At 44.3% G+C, this 7395-nt stretch overlaps 1 protein-coding gene and 1 pseudogene across 1 annotated transcript in view; one reads left to right on the top strand and one right to left on the bottom strand.

The window, feature by feature from the left end:
- The window catches only part of FLNB (filamin B), a 133107-nt gene that overhangs the window by 8021 nt on the left and 117691 nt on the right, over positions 1–7395 (top strand). The gene's annotated exons all lie outside the window — the stretch shown is intronic.
- On the bottom strand, positions 517–635 carry LOC111746616 (annotated as a pseudogene).

Below are 7395 nucleotides of genomic sequence, written 5' to 3'. Positions count from 1 at the left end.
TACAAATGTGGAATCCAACTATGACATAAAAAAAATACAGCTTGATGCAGGCAGGCATCATGCCCGGCATGGGAAGTGAGGCAGATCTGAGCCTCAGTGACTGGAGCAATGTCTAGGTGTACACACCTACCCTCTAACACAATATCTAGCCTTTTCCCATGCCTGCTGGCTGCTAAGCATTGTCCTGAGTGCTTTACCTTTATTACTTTTAATCCTCGTTATGAACCCTGCAAAGTGAGTGGCTTTATATCTATTTCCTTTTACAGATGAGAATACTGAGGCTCATCAGATCGGCCTCATTTCACATGCCAGGCATTATGCTTGCCTGCATCATGCTGCATTTTTTTATGTCGAAGTTGGATTCCACATTTGTAAAATAAATATGTTGTAGTGAGAGACTTCTACTGCTTTAGTTTTGTTCATTTTATTCTGTTTGAAATTTTACCAATTTGAATTAGTGAAACTGAAATTTTCTACAAAACAAAACTTTTTATTTACTTATTTATTTGTTTTTAACGCCTACAGCACTTGGTATTCCAAGGTGGTCTCCCATCCAAGTACTAACCAGGCCTGACCCTGCTTAGCTTCCGAGGTCAGCCGAGATTGGGCGCATTCAGGGTGGCATGGCCGTAGACCAAAACAAAACTTTTTGGCCCAGTTGCCTTACCTTTCCCAGCACCTTAGAGCCTCAGTTGTGTCCTTCTCTCCAGTTCTAGGGACATCTCTCTAGTTCTTTCCCTGCCTTTGTTTGGTTCCCAGAGGCAGTGATTTCACTGCAGGTCTGGACAGTAGGGGCCAGCTGAGGGCAGCTCTGGGGGGTCGGACAGGGCTTTCTTTATGAGGCCTAGAAGCCAGAGGTGAGGAGGAGGTGCCCCTGGAGTGTCTCCTGGTTGCAGTCCTGTGTGGTTCACAGAGCACACCACTTGGGAGACGTGGAGGGGTTTGTTGAGACCCAGGTATGCTGGGAGACCCTTGGTGATAGTTGCCATTGGCACAGCTGTGCTCCGTCAGAAATGCCCTCACCCCACCTTTTCCTTCTGTTACTTTTTAAAATTAACTTGTGGAGGGTGTGTTGGGTGGTGTTTGCAGGTGAGCAGAACCTTTCTTTCCTGGCTGGCACTCACTCAGCCTTTGTCAGTCTGGCAGCCTTGGCACTAGGCAGCTGCCTGCTTCTAATCCAAGCTAGCGAGCCGACTCCCTGCTCATCTTCTAGGAGCCTTGTGGGCAGGCCCCTTACTGCGCACCACAGCACTGAGCTGCATGCTCCAGAGCTGAACTTATGGCCCCCAGGGCTTCTCCTGCAGCAGTCCTCCTGAGAGAAAGCTGGTCTGGCTGGCCGGCCCACTCAGTGCTCAGCTCCCCAGAAATCGCAGGGCTGGCTTGTTGAAAGGTTTGGGCGTTAACACAACACTCCTGTTCTCTCTCTCTGAAGGCCCTTTATGCTGGCATGAATTCCTTTTCTCATGGAGATCTGAAAGCTCTTTTGACTAAATGGGTCACCTTTCTGGGTATTTTCATAAGGCTGGTCAGCTTCTGCCACGCCAGACAACTTTTCTGGAATTTCCGTTCAGATATAAAGGCAACCAAAGAGGTTGGAATTATTTGGAACACAGTGTGGAATTTTGGCTTTTGAGCTATAGGGAAATGGGTGGGGATTTGTGGCAGAGACTATGTAAATTTGCTGCTGCCCATAAATTCAGATTTTTAGATTAAAAAAGGGTAGCAGCAGTCAGCTTTCCTTCTGACAAACAGGAATGGTGTTACTCTCAGCCACATGCTGCTTGTGACTCAGGCAGAGGCAGGCCTCCCATGGAGGCTAGGCTATGAAAGAATTCTCCATGGTTAAAATCAGATTCCTCCATCTCCCCTGCCCCCCCGCCCCCGCCCCTCAAATCATGTTCTTTTCATGCTGGTTCTGCACTGCTTGTGTGAATCACCTTGATTTCCTTGTATTTCACTGAAGTGATTTATGAGATATACCAGGGAAAACGAGAATTATTTCGTGTTCTATAGGCTGTTAGGAGCTCAACTGGGCCTGGTGTTTCATGCTCAAGAATAAAGTAATTGTTCCCTTGGTGGGGTAAAGCAGGTCAGAGGTTGAGGGGGGCAGACTTTGCCCCCTAGGGAACCTCAGGTGCTGAGGCCTTTGGGCTCAGATCCCCGAAGGCCTTCCTGACTTGGGGGTTCCCTTAATTAAGTAGAGTTCTGGGTTCTATTTATAAGTTTCCCCTTCAGAAGAGGCGAAGGTTGGAAGGTCAGGGACGTGCTCCTGGTGGGACAGGGGATTCCTCAGTGAGCTTCTGGCCATCCAGGGGCAGAACCCAGAAAGTGTTCTGAGAAGGAGGAGCCTTGGTGGATCTTGGCTGGCAGGCACTTGGGCAGTGGCTTGTTGCATTCCTTATCTCCAGTAAAGGAGGCAGCTAGCTAGCCCCTGGGGAATGCCTCTCTCTAGTTGGGGAGTCCTTTACAGGAAATGATCCAGGTGTCATGTTACACTTTCTGCAGGGCATGTATCTCTTACCATAATTGCCTTGCCTGTCCTTTTTTTTTTACTTGGCACTCTTGTTTGACATCCATGGGGAGTTATACTTGAGGTTGAAGGGGATGAGGCCCTCTCTTGAACACCCACAGTCTCCCCGCCACACACACCCTTGCCTTGCTGGTGCCATTCCATAGCTTACTGAGCTGTATTGCTCTCCTAACTTGCCAGTCTCGCTCTCCCACTGGATCATGACTGCTCCAGTGGCGAGCACTGTAACTCTTGTTTGTCTCTGTGGCTCTTAGCTTGGCATTTAATAGTTATTTATTTAATAAATTATTTATTATAGTGCTAAGTAAACAGAATAATAAATCTGGTACATTGATTTGTTTACAATATATTTGCTTTCAGAAAATACAAAATAGTGGTCCTTTGCAGCCTATTGTGAAATGGTCATTAAGTGTAGTGAACACCTGGGTCTGGGGGCCCAGTAAAACATTTAGTTTTTGGGACAGTGATGATGAACTTAAAGAACTCAGCACTTTATAGTCATTCTCTGAACATCTGTGATTTGCGTCAGCTGTTAGATAATGAGGCCTTTTCCAAGTTGTCTTTGAGGCTCAGAAAATGAATATAAAAGGAAGCCACTGAGACTTACTACAGTCACAGTAATAGTTTAATTAATAATAACGAATATATATTGAGCACCTACTAGTACCAGGCATTCTGATAAATGCTTTTCAATAATAGCCAAATGAAACCCCAGAGATATAGTTATTGTTGTAATCTGCATTATACAGACAAGGAAACAGGCATACCCAGATCAGCCATATATGGCAGACTCTGACTCAAACCCTTGCCTGAGATTTTAATCCCCAAAGGTAAACCATCAGCTTATCATGTCTCTGAAATTTACTTCTAATAACTTTTTTTTTTTTTGGACATTAAAACGTTATATTTGGAGTCCTTTGTAAAAAAATTTTAAGAACATAAAGAAATACAACTTCAAAACACATCGCCTGTGAAGACTCTTAATCGATCTCTTTCTACTTTTAGGGAATTTTGCTGCCTTTTGATCAGACTGGAAAAGAGAGAGATATATTTTCTCAGGGAAAAAAAAAAAAGAAACTGTGGACTGGAAATGTTTTGTGAAATTGTTTTGGTCATACTTCTGGTTGTAACAAGATTCATCCTTTAGTTATTGCTGAGCTGTGGCCAACATTAAAATTGGAGATCTTAGTTGAAGCTCATTATAGTTTGCAAGTCTCCCTTGGTCTAGAAATATGTTCTGGTCAGCCACAGGGTGGGAGTGTTCCAACCACTCTCTGTCTTTTAAAAGTTTTCAGGACCAATTTTTATTGGGATCGCCAGTGTCTCTTAATACTAGTTATTATGTTTGGTAACTATTGTGACCTTGCCTCATGGTTAGCCCAGGAAGAAAGTCATGTACGTTTTAGTCGCTCAGCTCCATTAGCAATTTAACTGTGTCTCAAATGTGCCTTTAACATAATGTAGTTGGGAAGCTTGGTTCACCCTTGCCTGCCTGGGAACTTTTAGAAGTCTGAAAATTACATGCAGCCCTCAGGTCTTCATGGTATTGGTTTTTTGGAGATGTTATTTCTTCAGCCTTTAGGATACCAGTCCCATGGAATCACCTTCTCTTGGCCTTGTTTGAGGCAAAGGAGATGGAATGGAAACTACTTCTGGATACAGACTGAGCCACTACCCAAGTGCACTTAAGAGTATGGGTCAGTCAGACCCTATTACTTACTAACTGGGAGACTTGGGGCAAATTGCTTGGCCTTGCTGAGGTTCAGTGTCCCAGCCTATAATAGTACCCCACTCTTGTTGTTGAAGATTAAGTGATACAATCCCTATAAAGCATTGGGCCAGTCATTGGCAGACAGTGAGTGCCCCATGAATGCTGGTTGTCACCTTTCTTCTTCACTTCCCCTCCTCCTGGACCTATGATGCCCCCCACTCCCAGGCTGGAGGAAGAAGTGACTTAATTATCTTGGAAGGGAAGAGGTGGGTGGGAATATACCCAGAAATTGGCCAAAGATGTTTCATACCTAATGAGCTGTTTTTAGAAGTTGATTTTGAGTAGCTATTGGGTAGGAACTATGGGCCAGCAGCATTTCCTGGTCATCTGGCCAAGCTTCCTTTAAGGATAGAAAACAAGTGCTAACTATTCTTGATGTCTTCCCTCACTTTCCCTTTTGTCCTGTTTGGCTAATGGATCTACTTTTTAAGACTATCTCCTTTGCCCTTCTTATTTTTTCTTTAACCCTTGCTTTTTGTCTCTTAGACTGTTCTTCATTCCCATTTCTTTCTTTCCTGGTATTGCTCTCATGGAAATGGTGGCTATAACACCATCCAGGTGATGTGCTTGCTTGTAGGTCTGTCGTGACTATGTCTTGAGAGCTGGCTGACCTCAGCCAGCTATTTCACCTCTAGGAGCCTGTCTTCCATATGCAAAATGTAATAAAATTCCCTGCCTTCCTGAGTTCTGAGGTATAAAGAGAATGTGCATCTAAAGCCTTTAGCGGCATGCCTGGTCATAGGAAGTGCTCAGTAAATGATAGCCACTGCTATTGTGGTGTTAGCATCAACATTATTACTAGGAAGCTCCAAACCTTTTTTAGGGCTTAATCAAAGAGGCTGTAGAGGAAGCAGCCATGCTGGAGGTGAGGCTGTAATGACTGCCTTGTGCACTTTCAGTCTGGAACAAAGAAGAGTATGCCAGCTGCTCTTACCACCCCCTCCACACACACAGTTCTCAAACTTGGCTTGTCCCTGCCTTGGCTCTGGGCACTGCTTTCTCTCTCTGCTATGTCCTGGCCCTTTGACATCTGGGATCATCATGGTGGGGCTGCCTATACCTAATCTGCCAGGATTTTTGCTGCCCTGGGTGTAGTCTTAAACCCAGCACTGTCCAACCCCATGTCCTGGAGCTAGTGACAATATTTTTACAGTAGTGCATGGAAACGGGACTCCTAGGATCACCCTGTACAAATAGCATGCAAGGTTGCTGGGCTGGAGTGACCAGAAGAGAGCGGCAACAGCAAAATCTGTGGCTCTTAAGACCAGAAGGGATGTGGGAGGTGGGGGTGGGGAGCATCATTCTCAGTTCTTTTCAGGGATACACTAGTCTTAGCAGTGCCAGGCCGAAGGGATCTGTCTGTGACTTATGTAACTACCTGTCTCCCTCAGTTGCCTCTTGAAGACAAGCTGCCTGCTTTTTCCTTGATTGGGCTAGATTTGAAATACTGCAGCCTTTTAGGGGAGTGCCATTTTTAGGTTGCTCTTGTGGGGACTGAGAACACCTTTCCCAAAGGTAGAATTTGTGAGGGTTTTACTTGAGTGAGTGACTAATGCAGACTCATGTTTTAACAACGGGAAATTAGTCAGCCTGGTTGCTATTTCCATGTGACAGGGCAAAAATTTAAACACTTGCACAATAGCTTTTGTTTCATCAGCTATTAAAGCTGACCATCAATTAGGCGTTATCAATAAGATCAGCAGGTGTTAACCGCTCTGATTCCGGAGACCAGTTTCTGGTCCTGGGAAAGTCCCAGAACAAGCTGGATTTGGCAAGATTGTGGGTTCCAGGCAGATGGCAAGACCCAGACACTGGATCTTAGTTCTGAGCCGGCTTCTACCATCACTGGTGCCTCGGAAAGAGGCCCTCTCTCAGCCTGTTTCCTCATCTGTAAAACGGGAGAACTGGACTAGATCTGTGTTTCCCAAACTTTTAGTCATTTGTAAAGGAGCCACTGTTTTTATTTTTATCATGTCCTATGGCTGTCTCTATTTCATTTTTGCTTAACGTTTCCCCGCTGCAGTTGATTCACTTTTAAAACAAATGTATTCAAAGAGGAGACTGTCACTATCATAACAGAAAAGCCTGTCACTAGGTAAATTGAAGGTAACCATAAATGTTATTAAATTCCAGCTAGGCTGTTGTCTGTTCTCAGTGGGAGGCCTACCCTGTTCCTTAAAAAGGAAAATTAGCCAGAGATAGAGAGGTGTTCAGAGTAATTTAGCACCACACTGAGCCTTTCTCCCTGACATAGAAGGATTGAGAAAGACTTGGAAAGAGAATAGTATCTCTGTGATACAGAGGGACTGATAGAGGGTCACCAATAGCTCAGAGTAGTAACATATAGGTGCTTTGTTCAACAAATACTTGTGGAGCCTTTACAGGAACTGTGCCAGGAGCTGTGGTAGCAGCTAGGGGGATAGGAGGGATTGGGGCTTGGTCACTGACCCGGGCTGTGGACCTCAGAATGCTCACAGTCTAATGGGAGTCATGGGAGTAGATTGAATGTGAATGAAGAGCAGGGCAGGCCACAGAGGTTTCAGTAAGAAAACCACAAACCTGAGTTGTCATGTGTGTTAGGGGTTGGTTAGAAAATGTGTTGTTTTTTTTTTTAATTTGAGGTTTTTTTTTTTTTTTTTAAATGAATGATAAATGTTTCAGTCCAGAATGATTCTAGAGAAACTGGATATATTTAAGTATCGTTCTTATTGTGTTAAGATATTGGTCCATCTTAACCCTTTATGTAATGGTAACCAACCTTATTTCCCTAAACCTTGATTTGAGTTTTGAGCTCTCTTAGAGTCCATGTCAATAGATAAAACAAAATGCCCGACAGATTCTTTACAACACTATTGGTTTTTTTGTTTGTTTGTTTGGTTTTTTTGATTAGCATGTCCTGTAGTTTCTGCAAAGCAAGAAATACCATAAGATTGGACCTCTGAAATGCCTCAGGCTAATCTCCAGGAATGAATGGTATTCTCTGAGGTAGGGGGATATGAGGCTGAGTCTGATTTTTCTGTCCTGCTAGCTTAGGGCACCTGCTTCCTTTGGATCTCTGGGAGGAGGGAGGTTGTGGGTAAGAATAAGGACTTGG

This window comes from Pteropus vampyrus, unplaced genomic scaffold (assembly GCF_000151845.1).
Source record: "Pteropus vampyrus isolate Shadow unplaced genomic scaffold, Pvam_2.0 Scaffold195, whole genome shotgun sequence".
In the NCBI taxonomy this organism is placed as follows: domain Eukaryota; kingdom Metazoa; phylum Chordata; class Mammalia; order Chiroptera; family Pteropodidae; genus Pteropus; species Pteropus vampyrus.
Note: the sequence above shows the minus strand (reverse complement) of the source record. Positions and strands in the feature narration are given on the sequence as shown.